At 43.9% G+C, this 13,425-nt stretch overlaps 1 protein-coding gene across 8 annotated transcripts in view; it reads left to right on the top strand.

Annotated features, from left to right (window-relative positions):
• The first annotated feature begins 1,218 nt into the window (after positions 1-1,218).
• Positions 1,219-13,425, top strand: part of ZC3H12C (zinc finger CCCH-type containing 12C) — a 49,267-nt gene continuing 37,060 nt past the window's right edge. Inside the window, exons 1-2 of one of the 8 annotated variants that reach the window (XM_083609045.1) lie at positions 1,219-1,804; positions 9,366-9,528. The gene's annotated coding sequence lies outside the window, so the exon portion shown is untranslated. Of the gene's footprint in view, positions 1,805-2,067; positions 2,134-2,201; positions 2,365-2,400; positions 2,527-2,581; positions 3,141-7,953; positions 8,658-8,817; positions 9,529-13,425 lie in introns of those variants that run through there. The other 7 variants (XM_083609046.1, XM_083609047.1, XM_083609048.1 and 4 more) reach the window with 7 other exon arrangements.

The following is a 13,425-nucleotide window of genomic DNA, read 5'->3' as shown; positions in this document are numbered from 1 at the left end:
ATTTACTTGATGGGGGGGCAGCTGCAAAGAGAATTCTGTTTCATTCACACCTGGATGCCACTGAATTCAAGCCAGTTTTGAAATTGTTCCTGTAGACTCCCTTTTTTAAAAGTGTTGAGATCCACCTTGAATATTATATACAGGAGGCAACCATTTTGCTCACGTCTAATTGATTCGCGACTGCCGACACGTGGGTCCTTTGGGACCCGAAAGAGGGCAAAACAGGGGCAAATGCACACAGGGGCCAGGAATGTAACCCACACACAAAATGGTTGCCACCTGCACACTAATAATAATAAAGGAACCCGCCCATTCTACTTTTCCCTCCATAATTCAGTGATTCCAAACATAAATGTGGTAGCCGTGTGAACCAGCTTGGATGAATATTTGGATGAATACACCTATCCAAATCTTATTCTAGTTTTCAACTGATGTTAAGCATTTTGGTAATTTAAAGTGTACTGATAGGCATAAACAGTCCCATAAATGAGACATTAACACTTTGAATTAACTAAGGCAGCTGACCTAACGTTGTTGCTGAACCATCCTGAGATCTATGGATGAAGGGCGGCCTACAAATTTAATAAATAAATAATTTCTGCAATGAAAACCCACCAGAGCTCAAGGCCGGGCTGGCCCAAGACATTTCGGCATCTGAGGTGGACCCCAAAATGGTGACCCCTTGCCTGCCAGAGAAAAAGGGGTGAGGGAAGATGGGGGGGGCGGTAAAGAAAAATCAACATTGGGATCTGCTGCTCTGGTGGATCCTGCTGCCTGATCACTTTGCCATATGGGTGGGCTGGGCTCGACCTGGCTCAACACTTCTTGGACGACACACCCTCTGATCTAGAGCTGTGCTCTTCTTACTTCCAGCTTTGAGGGAGTGGTTTCATAGATTGTAGAATTGGAAGGTACCCCCGAGCATAGCAGTCAACTTTTCCCTTTTCTCGCGAGGAATCCTACCTCGGAAGAAGGGAATTTCCCTTAAAAAAGGGGAAAAAAGGGGAAAAGCTATGCCCCTGAGGGTCATCCAGCCCTAGGGAAAGAAGAGGATTTGTTAATGCGGAAAGAAAAGCAGTTTCTTCTCTCTTGCAATTTCACCTGCTCCGTAAGTGAGCACTGATGCTAAAAACAAATGATGGGCTTTAGCTCTAACAAGCCTCCACAGACGTCTTAGGGTGCCAGTCTGTCCACACCCCACCCTACGCCAGGCACCCCGCTATGTTGTCACTTTGTCAGCATTTGTGTTCGGATGCAATTCTTACCAACCTCCCTCCAGCAGGAGGAGGTTTAGCACTGAGCTGAGAGAGCAGCTTTTGAGCACTGCCTTCCCTTGGCAAAGAGGAAGCCTCCTTTTACTAAACGGCGGCATGAGAGGAAGCAAAGAAGCCAGCATGATGCCTCGCAGGGAAGAAGGAGAGAGGCTTGTCCCAGAGCCCTGGGTGCTACAGGAGAGAGCATTTAAAAAGGTCCCCCGAATCTGCTGCTGACACGAGCCAGTTTGGGTTCCCACGTTCAGTAAGGACTCGCTTGGGGCTTTTTTCGGACAAGAGCGGGATGAGGAATTATTGGGATGGGGGCAGGTGCCGTGAGGGGTGCGGGGTGCTCCGTCTGCAAGCCCCACCTCTTTATTCTTCCAAATTTTAACCAAATCACGACCCTCCCATGGCTTTTGTAAAAAAAAAAAAGCATCCTCACAAAAGGTCCCCCGTCTGTAATTCGAGCACTGGCAGAAAGGATCGAAGGGCTGGACGACTCCCATGAGAATCCAAGGGAAGAGGATGATGGAGGCAGAGACCCATAGGTAAGGGGTGCTGTTTGGGGGTGGGGCCGTACAGCAGGTAGAAGAGGGGAGCAGAATTGCTGGGGCTGGATAAGTTTGGGGCGGGGGGGGGTTGAGGTGATTTAGAAGCTTATGGTCCGCGATGTGGGGTGGGACTGTGTGCTTTGAGAGATCAGTGGGGAGATTGAAGTTTTTCTGGCAGGGTGGGGCGTACAGAAAATGTGGGGGAAGTCGGTTCCTGGACGTGGACGGAGATCACGGGGGGAGGGAGGTTCGGTAGAGGGAAAAGCTTCCAGGGATCCAGTTCGTGGGAATGCAAAGGAATCTTCTGGCGCGTGACGGGTTATAGGGTAAAAGCAACATTTGGGATCCTGAAGGTGGGCGGCAGAGCGGGGCAAGGCATGGGCTGGGTGGCAGGGAGTGTGGGGCCGTCGGAGGGCAAAGGCGCGCACCCAATATTGGGTGAATGAGTGTAGGGACAGTGGTGTAGGGACAGGCAGGGCGAGTGGGCTTTCAAACCATGCCCTAAGCATAATAAATATATGATCTCCGCCAGTAATTTCAGAGTGCAGTCTCAGAGGGTAGTAATGCTGGGTTGATTCATTCATTCTTGGTGTGTCACTGAGTCTGTACGTGTGGCAAGCAAGGGATGGGCTGCATGTGCCAGAGCTCAGCCCCCTGGCCTTGGAGCATGTGCAGAGTGCCTCAACCACACCAACGCTCGGGTCACCACCACAAATGTTGTTGTTGTGTGTGTACCCATCCCCGTCCCCCCAGGTCTAGGACCGTGGCTCACTTTTTGTGGGGGTTTGGGGCAGTTTACATGGGGAGCGCCCCACTGATAGCCCCCACGGCGAGAGCAAGAGAGGAGAGGGAGGCGGACGCCATGGGGCCCTTCCTTCCCCCTGGTTTATTATAGCTGCCCCCTTCCTAGCAGGTGGCTCCGCTGGGAGGTGTTTGGCCGAGGAAGGCCGCCGCCGCCGCCGCCGCCGCTCCGGTGGGGCGAACGAGGCCCTGGCGACGGGGGCGGCGTCTGGAGCCGAGGAGGCCGCGGGCTTCCCCTTCGCCGGGTGACCCTGTCCGGGTGGCGAGTGAAAGCCGAGGCCGCCGGGAGACTCTTCCCGTTGCAACTGGGCAGGCGGGAGGCGGTCCTGCGGAGGCCCAGCCGGGAGAGCGCCGGTGGTTTCGCAAGGCCGAGGCGGGCGCCGGCGACTCCTCGGGGTCGCGTAGGGGAGCTTTCCCCGGACCTCCGGCCGCGAAAAGGTCGTGGCGCGGACAGAGGCCGGGCTGCAGCCCCTCCGGGAGGCGGGGAGGAAGAGGAGGGGGGAAGGGCCGCTTCGCCTTGAATTTCAGGAAGGTGAGAGACCGTTTCCCGAGCCTCTCATATATAGCTCAGGGACTGGACAATGGCGCTTTCCCTCTTTTTCTCCGCCACCCGCTAACCTGCATTTCCCACCCCTTCAGCTGCAACGCTTTTTGCCCATATTCCCCCGGAAAGTTTGTAGGGTGTGTTTTTTTTCTCTCCTAGGATTTTCCCAGGCCCCCTCCTCCCAATCAGGCTATTTCGCTTCAAAATGAATTTATTTGCTTCCCCCCGCTCCCGCTTCTTAAGTCCTTTGATTCCTTTATTTGAGGACTTACTCGCCTCTCCACCAAGGAGCTGTGTTTTATAGTATAAGCTTGGATAGGAGTATGTCACAATGAAGTTGTTATTGTTATTATCATCATCATTTACTTGATTATTATTATTATCTTCTTCTTAGTGAGTCTGGTTATAGGATTGTACTGGTGGGCAGAAATCCTGAATGTTCACATACTTGGGAGTAAGCCCTATTGAATTCATTATTAAATTGGGCTGCTAGGGGCACACAGCTATCCTGCAAAGTAGGTCACACTCAACTTTTTCCTCTTGGATATCTTGGGTATATTTTCCTAATGATAATCAGTGAGGTGGAGGTGACAGTAGTTGGTTTGGGGAATCTGTTTTTAAAACCTCACTCAGCCAATGTGGGATTTTGCAGCCAATCTCATTTTGAATTACTTCATAGGTTTGTTGTGAGGATAATAGAGGTGAGGGAACAGATAAATCAACCTGAGCTTCTTGGAGGAAGGGTAGGATAAAAAGCTAGTGTTTCGATTTACGGTGTGATAAAACAGTATTTGTAAATGTGCATGCACTGATTTGGTGCACATGTGTTGATATTGTGCCAGAATGCAAATTGTGAATCAGACCCAAGAGAGTATAACTTGCTCAAAGCCACCTAGCAAACTCATAACTGAAGTCTTGAATTTCCTTAGCCAGTGCAACATTCTGCCCACAACCGTATTTCCTCTGTGGCTGTGTGAAAATCAGTGGGTGCTCCACCTGACCCAGTATCTAAATGACAGAATTATTGAATAAATAGATTATATTTCAACATTCCATCCCCTTTCAAGAACTAAAACAGAATGATTAGTGTTTCTTCATACACAGAACACACAGGTGATCAATGCAGTCCATACATATTTACTCAGAAGTAAACTCCATTGACTTCAGTGGGACTTACTCTCAGATAGGTTTGTGTATAGAACCACAGCCTTAATTGGTATCTAGTTTTGAGAGAGAGAGTTGGAATGTGGCAAATATGATTCTAACTCAATGACTAGCTGTACTACACGTTGATATTAACAAACATGACTAAGTTCGTTCCATTAATTTCAGTAGGTCTACTCTGAATAAAAAGTATAACACCACCCAATATTTTTAACAAGTGTTCTTTTGAGGCTAATGTATAAACTATTTTAAAGTGTGACTATTTTAGGAGTAAAAATCAATAGTAAAAATATGTATCCATCTGATTAATAGCACTATTAAACATTGTATTTATGCAGTTTTTGAGAGTTGCTTGCTGTTCTGAATGATAATTGGAAGTCTCATCTTGTGAAATTATATACAGGACTCACAAATATTTGAGATGCCATTTGCTGATACTTTTTGTATAGATGAAAGTTCAATACTGTATAATGAATTTCAATTAAGTTGGTGAGAACTGCATCTGCAATGATTGTAAAGATATCATGATTTGAGCTGAAAGGTTTTCTCATAAATATTTTTTTCAACTATAGTGCCTCTAGTCTTTTGTCTTTAAAAAGGTATGTTCCTTAGGTTTAAAAAAATGACAACTGTGATGAATCCCCAAAGTTCATGTTCTGCTGTTGTTTAATTGTCAATAATTATTCAACATAATTGGATAGTATCTTTATTTGTCTTTTTTTACTTTCTTCTGCGCAGTAAAAACTCTTCAGATAGCTTCATTTGGAGCTCGAGGGACAGAATTTTATTTCTCCCAGTTCTGTTGTTGTTGGGAAAGTATATATCTAAGAGAACTTTTTAAAAATCAGCCCAGGGTCACTGTGGTTTTGTTTGTTTGTTTGTCCACAATCTGCATTGGGTCTTGGGATCTTGCAAGCATTTTCATAATTATATTAGCTATTACCGTAATTTTAGTTTTACAGATCTTGATACCTCATGTGGAATCCAGAAACAAGGCATCCAGATTTATTGTATATGCCTACCAGAATCAAACTGCTTTAAACAGGCGGTGAAGTAGCTGGGTGATTCATTGCAATCATGAGCAGATGGCAGAAATCTAAACAGGAGATCGATCTGGGTTTTTTGTGCTATCTGAGCATACTTGTCCACAAGTAGACATGCATTACTTACTTAATTAGCCCTGTGGCACATGTATTTTTTCCCCTTTTCAGGATTGACTGCCCAGCTGTTGCATGTTTAGGTAGAGGCAAATGCTTTTAGAAAGTGTAAGGCTGAGCTAGATGAGCTTATTCTTTCACATACCTTATGAAATAAACTCTGTTTCCACTGATTCAACATCAGAGCTGGTTTGATGGATGAAGGTCAGTGTGGCAAATGGTGGTTTTCTAAGGTCGGTCAGTTTTTCTGCACCAAATATAACTACCCAAATACAATACAATCACTATATTTCTTCATATTTACTGCCCTACCCCAAATCTACTTATATGGCCAACTATCGCCCAGTCTCAAATATTCCATTCTTGAGCAAGGTGACTGAGCAGGTGGTTGCTGAACAACTCCAGGTATGCCTGGAGGATGCAGACCATTTGGATCCCTTCCATTCGGGATTCAGGCTTCATCATGAGACTGAAACTGCCTTGGTTGCACTGGTTGATAATCTCTGGTGGGCTAGGGATGAAGGTGAAAGCTGTTTCCTAGTTCTGATGGATTTCTCAGTGGCCTTTGATACCATCGACCATAACATCCTTCTGGACCGTTTCGAGGAGCTGGGGGCACTGTTATACAGTGGTTCCGCTCCTTCCTCCTAGACCATGTCCAGAAAGGGGGGGATGAGTGTTGAGACCCCTGGGCTCTCACTTGTAGGGTGCCTTAGGGTTCTGTCCTCTCCCCCATGCTTTTTAGCATCTATATGAAGCTCCTGGGAGAGATCATCAGGGGGGTTGGGCTGGGTGTTCATCAGTATGTGAATGATACCCAGCTCTACCTCTCTTTTAAATCAGAACCAGTGAAGGCGGTGAAAGTCCTGTGTGAGTGTCTGGAGGCAGTTGGAGGATGGATGACAGCTAACAGATTAAGGTTGAATCCTAACAAGATAGAAGTACTGTTTTGGGGGGATAGGGGGAGGGCAGGTGTGGAGGACTCCCTAGTCCTGAATGGGATAGCTGTGCTCCTGAAGGACCAGGTGTGCAGCCTGGGAGTTATTTTGGACTCATAGCTGTCCATGGAGGCGCAGGTCAATTCTGTGTCTAAGGCAGCTGTCTACCAGCTCCATCTGGTACACTGGCTGAGACCCTACCTGCCCGCAGACTGTCTCGCTAGAGTAGTGCACGCTCTAATTATCTCCTGCTTGCACTATTGCAATGTGCTCTGCATGGGGCTACCTTTGAAGGTGACCCGGAAACTACAACTAATCCAGAATGCGGCAGCTAGACTGGTGACTGGGAGTGGCTGCCAAGACCATATAACACCAGTCCTGAAAGACCTACATTGGCTCCCAGTACATTTCCGAGCACAATTCAAAGTGTTGGTGCTGACCTTTAAAGCCCTAAATGGCTTCGAGCCAGTATACCCGAAGGAGCATCTCCACCCACATTGTTCAGCCTGGACACTGAGGTCCAGCGCCAAGGGCCTTCTGCCGGTTCACTCACTGCGAGAAGTCAAGTTACAGGGAACTAGGCAGAGGGTCTTCTCAGTAATGGCACCCGCCCTGTGGAATGCCCTCCCATCAAAAGTCAATATCTGACTTTTAAAAGACATCTAAAGGCGGCAGACCTGTTTAGAGACATTTTTAATGCTTGATGTTTTATTGTATTTTTAATTTTTTTTTGCTGGAGGCCACCCAGAGTGGCTGGGGAAACCCAGCCAGATGGTCGGGGTATAAATAATAATTATTATTATTATTTAAAAATCATTTTTGCATTTTGCTCCGGGATGGGATCAACACGGGTCTCCACCTGCAGGGAAACAAATAACATTTCATTTGAGCCAGGAGTTGAAGGGTGTCAGTTTCTCCACGTGTCTGTGTTTTGTGTCAGTGTGTTCAAACTTGTGATCATTCCTCCTGCCTCAAATTATAGTGTTACCTTGGTTCTCAAACTTTATCCGTTCTAGAAGTCCGTTCCAAAACCAAAGCATTCCAAAACCAAGTCATCCTTACACATAGAAAGTAATGCAAATCTGTTCCAGGCTTTTAAAAGCAACCCCTAAAACAGCAATTTAACATGAATTTTACTATCTAACGAGACCATTGATCCATAAAATGAAAGCAATAATGTACTGTACTATAAAATAAACAAGACAGTATTGTAGATGATAAAAAAAATCTTACCTGCACTAATGATAGTCACTGTTTGGATGGGGAGCTTTTATCCCTTTCCACAGACAGTCAATCAATCAATCAATTGGTAGCTGAACACAGTCACAAAAACAAATTACTAGAAAAAGCCTCAAAAACAAAAACGCTAAATAAACAGCAAACTTAATCCGTTCTGGAAGTCCATTTGACTTCCAAAATGTTCAAAAACCAAGGTGCAGCTTCTGATTGGTGCAGGTGCTATGGAAACAATAGCGGACAGCCGCATCAGACATTTGGCTTCTGAAAAACGTTCGAAAACTGGAACACCTACTTCCGGGTTTTCAGCGTTTGGGAACCAAGGTGCAACTGTACTGTTTCAGTAACTGCCTCAAATGTTTATCTGAATCTGCAACATGCAAGTATCCTCAGTGGTTAGAAATGTGATAGCTAAAGGGAAAGCCCGTAGCTCGATAAGAGTATGCATATTATTCGTGCATGCAAGCATAAGACCTTGAGCATCATTTGATAGATCTTCCTGAGCCCTTCTGTCTCCAAGACTTTTTGAAGTCCTGCCAGAGAGGAGGAGCCATATATTCTGAGCCATATAGGCAGCTTCATATGTTCATCTGTAATATGGCCTGATCCTATGTGTACGTTTTGAGGGTCTGGCAACTTAAAACTTGCAACCCTATCCCGATTGTGTTGGCTCAGAAGTCTCATCTGTCTCTCTGTTATAACCTAATGACCCGGTTGTGATTCTGCAATCCTAAACATGTTTGGCCACTGCTTATGTAATTGGGAATTGACAAGTGATGATCAATTGTTTATACACTGCAACTTTGGTTGCCCCAACCTAGTCAGATGGGCAAGGTACAACAAATACTATTAAATTATTATTATTATTATTATTATTATTATTATTATTACTTGGAAAAAATCCTTCTTATTCCCTGACATCTTCACTATAATAAGTGAAACATATATTTCCCCAGATAAAGAGGAAAGGGCATGGGGCAAGGTTTTTCTTTTATTTATTGACATTAGCAGTGGCAAAGTTTCTATTGGTGGTTGCAAGAACAAATAATCCCCATATTATGAACAAAATGCTTGTTTAACCTGGAGGTAGGCTGTATGAATTGTGTATTGCTTTGTAATGATTTGTTGGGTCTCTGGACCGTAATAAAGATTGAAACTTATTTATTGAAGGATACACACACCACACACTTTCTCCCTAAAGACAAAAGGCTCCCAGGCTTACAAATATCAGTAATAAAAACCTGCCCTTGGGCTTCCAATCTAAAAGACATGTCACAAAAGGAAAAGTGATTGGAAGGGAGGAGGAAAACAAAGCAAATCCAGGTACTAGCTCTTAGGGGGTTCCTGTATAATGGAAAAAACCAAAGAGAGGAGGATCCAAAGTTGATGGACCCTCAGCTGAGCCAATGAAGAGGCCCTGCACTAGCTCCTCTCCCTCTGCTATAGCTCGATAGAATGGCTACATCAGGGTTAGTGTTTGAGGTGTAAGAACTTATTGTCCAGGATACTTGTTTCCTATTTTAAACTTTTTGATCAAGGCAAAAAACCATTGTGAAAGTTAAGTGGATTTGTACTTTGTGTCATCAAGGTTATTTTTATTTGCGGTAGAATTTCAATTTCCTCCCCTGCATAACTGAAGATGAAACCAAGGTATTTTGCATAAGCTTCAGCGAAAGCATATCAACTACCTTATTTCCTCGTGGTTTATTCTTTTACAGGAATATTCATATGCACAACCTACGCTGTGTTTTCCATATGGTAATCAGTAGCCCACATTTTCTCACAAGACGATTCTTGCAAGTTCAATGGGATGGAACTCCAGAGAACGAGATGCTAGCATCCAGTATGATGGTCCGTTTGCCCTGAAATCCATTCAGCTAGGTAAGAACATCTGAGATGTGGCAGGAAGGGACCCATGCTGGTCTTGAAAAGTACTGTATGTGCAAAATTAATATGTAAATATAGCTGTGCTGGTGATGGGAAAAACCCAGTATCTTTGCGGTTTATACAGTGGTGATCTAAGTGGTTCAAGCCCTGAGTTGGCAAGTATTTACAGCAGTGGGCCTGTTGTTTACCAAGATGCTTAAAAAATGCAATTAGTTTTTCTGACTGTATTTTCTAATTCATTTTGGCAGTCCCTAATGTCAGTTGAATAGCTAGTCATTCAGATGTTATTAGAAAAGATTTCTATATGAACCCAACAACTAAGAGCATGCAGAAAACACCTCCATAAATAAATTCACCATAAGCAAGTTGAGTTTTCTTTCTTTCATCCACAGCTCTTGGCTAGAACACACAACTGAGAACAGTTTCCTAACAAATGTGTGTATTTCTACTGTGATCAAGGGGCTGCAACTCAGCTGCATTATAAATTCTAGAATTTCACTGAGTTACTTGTAAATTGTAATGTTTAGACTATTTAAGTAATGGTTCAGCTGAGTTGATGGAAACTATTATCATTTCTATTTAGTTCACAGAGAAACCAAATTTGATTGTTTATGTTGTTCGAAAGGGATATCTGTATAAGCAGGTGATGTTGGAAACTCAAACTATGGAGGATTTTGTGCTTTAAAGGATTTCAGTAGAATTTGAGGAATTGAAAGAATTGTTTTTTGTTTCTTTGCAAGTAAAATTAATGCTCCAAATTTCTCCTTTTGGCACTTGCCTAAATCTAAATTTTCAGTAAAGAGAAATGAATATGATTGCTGGTTCCTTGAGACTAACTTTTTAGAAGCTTTCTATTGTAAAGAATTGGGGAAATAAATCTGACCACGAGAAAACATTCCAAAGTTTTTAAAGGGACAGTAATAACATAGGTCATATAAAATCTTCGTTTATAGTCTACAAAGAAGCCAATCTCTTGTTAAGGCCCCAATTGAAGAGTCAAATTTCCTCCTTGAAATATGTCCAGAAGCCAGCTAGCAGCCAATACAACAGAAAGTACATTAACGTCACAATCTTAGGCATGTTTTACCTGAAATCCTTGAATGATAACTTAGGGCAGTCTGCTATCTTGGGTGTTAACACCTTAATGGAGAACATTTCCCATCATGTTGTCCCATATATAGAATCATAGAATTGCAGAGTCATCTAGTCCAACCCCCTGCAGTGCGGGAACCCTGCCCACAGCAATCCCTGGGTTGGCTCAAACCCCCAACCTTCTGGTTAACAGCCAGACACACTGACCCATTTCGCCACAGGAGGGCTTCATCTCCTCGACAACTTTCCTTGAAGTGAGTTCTTCCTTAACTTGGAAAAGTACTTGGAAAATAAAATAATTTTTAAAAAATTACTCTTAAGAACCCCATTTCACATGATAAAATGTTTCCGTGGAAGTTCCCCAGTCCTTTGCAAAAACAATCATGGCGCCATCCGTATAGTTTGACTACTCGGCTGGTGAGGATTTGTGTGTTATCCAGGCAACCAGTCAAGGAGAAAATTTCATGGCAGACATAAAGCTCTTTCAGTGCAATGCAATGCATCTCTCACCAGAAGGAAGGCATATTTGAGTTCAGTTAGCTTACTTCCAAGTAAACAAAAATAGGATTGTAGCATTTTATGTTTCTGGGCATATTTGAAGCTGCTGCTTCTGCTTCTGCTGATGATAATGCTTATACCCATTGTATCAGGCATGGGGAACCTGTCCATGGACCAAATTATCCTATTTGGCCTGCAGAGCTATTGTAATTATGTTAGGTGTGGGGCAGGTAAAGCCTCGGCTGCAAAGCAACAATTGAGAGCCTTAAATTGTGCTCCTGGTTGTTCCTCTAAAAGTTTGCTGCCAAGTGCAAGGCCTGGCTGGGATCAACGCCACTTGGGAAATCTCAGGTGGAGCAAACCCTGCTGCAAAGGAAGTGCTTCACCTGACAGGCATTGTAGTATCAGGTGACTGCCAGATGGACTGCCCCACATCCTGTCAGCATGGCCTGAGGCAGCTGGACGCATGAGGATTCAGCCTGCCAAACAGATTCAGTTAAGCCCCCCTGAGTTCTATCTTAGGACAACCTTGCAAAATAAACACACAAAATTACTAGCCTGCCTGCTGTCTGTCCTTGTTTTAAAAACAAAGCCGGAAAGCAGAATACCACCTTGCAGAGAGCCAAATGTGTGCAGAAGTCAGTTAAGACAAGCATTTATGGAGACAAGGAACATGTGTTATTTCAGACGCTTGCAAACACAGAGAGCCCCATAGAAAACATTACACATGCTCTACTCGCAGGTGCATTCTGCCACAACACAATTTACATAGGGGTATGCAATCCACAAGACATGTAACAAAAGAAAGAAGATGGCCATATTCAGCTACCCACTCACTAAATGACCACTGACACAAGCCATAAGTAAAACCAACTATGCTATGTAAACCAGGGGTTGAAACCAAAGTTTGAATTGGGTTCGCAAGCCATGGTTATGCAGAACCTCTCCCCCCCTTTTTTTTGTAAATGGTGAATTTCATCTGGTTGTTGTTTTTTTTAAAAAAAGATACATTAATACAGTGGTACCTCGAGTTAAGTACTTAATTCGTTCCGGAGGTCCGTTCTTAACCTGAAACTGTTCTTAACCTGAAGCACCACTTTAGCTAAGGGGCCTCCCGCTGCTGCTGCTCCGCAGCTGCACAATTTCTGTTCTCATCCTGAAGCAAAGTTCTTAACCCGAGGTACTATTTCTGGGTTAGCGGAGTCTGTAACCTGAAGCATATGTAACCTGAAGCGTATGTAACCCAAGGTACCACTGTATTGGGAAAGGGGTGGAAGGGGAAATTACTGTCGAGAGGGCAGGAGGGAGTGTGCACAAGGCAGGTCCTCATTTTGCAGAACCATGCCTTGACAAAAACTAGTTTTAGATTAGCTGCGAACCTGAATAAAGCCTAAAACAGACTGTTACTTGATAACGGGAAGCATTGGCTTGAATCCAGTGCCACACTACATAATCACCCCATCAGTGCAAGGAGTTCCACTTGTGCAATGGGACTTTCCCCGTTCTCTCCCTGGGTGCACCATGCATCCTCCCCAAACCTGTTCTGAAGGGCTTGGGGGAAACCCCAGAACAGATTTAGGGGAAATGGACGTCCTGAGCACTAGATTAGATACAAGCCATTATTAAACATTAGAGAGGGTGGCACAGCCCACTACAGACTGACTTCATATTTGATACTGATGCTGAACTCTTAACTTGGGATACTAAAAGAGAGGGTTGTTTAGTGAAATGTCTTGCAATGAGGTGGCAGTGCTATTATCTTAGCTTTCAGAAATATGACAGAAAAGGAATGCAATAGTTAGAAGTTTTAGATCAGAATCGAAGGAACTACCTGCAATGCACATACAATATATTATTGCATATACCATTAGCTATAGCTCATATACAGTTATATTTCATTTGCCTGTGAAAAAAGACAGCCCATCAGCTTCTGGTGATAAGTACTCTTAAAATCTTGATAAGATCTACACGCCATGCTGTTCATTTAGCACTTACAGTGTTTATCTCAGTGCAGCTGAAGAGCACTCAGAAATGTGTAGGTTTCTCCCATGGGTACAGAAAAATGGGTAAGTTTTTTTTTTAAAAAACCCACTGAACTCCCCCTTCTTTTATAAGAAACAGCTTTTATTAACACTGGCCCACCAACCATCTGTTGATAGTCGGGATTGGTAGTGTAAAGAAACGCTTGAATGTCATCTCTCTGCAATGCAAGATGTTGTAAAAATTAATATATATTGATGTTAATTGAATTGCCATTTCTAGTTTCGAGGGAATGGTTTCCAAATGCATTTATCATTGTCA

Source organism: Podarcis filfolensis (assembly GCF_964270895.1).
Source record: "Podarcis filfolensis genome assembly, chromosome: 4".
Lineage (NCBI taxonomy): Eukaryota > Metazoa > Chordata > Lepidosauria > Squamata > Lacertidae > Podarcis > Podarcis filfolensis.
Note: the sequence above shows the minus strand (reverse complement) of the source record. Positions and strands in the feature narration are given on the sequence as shown.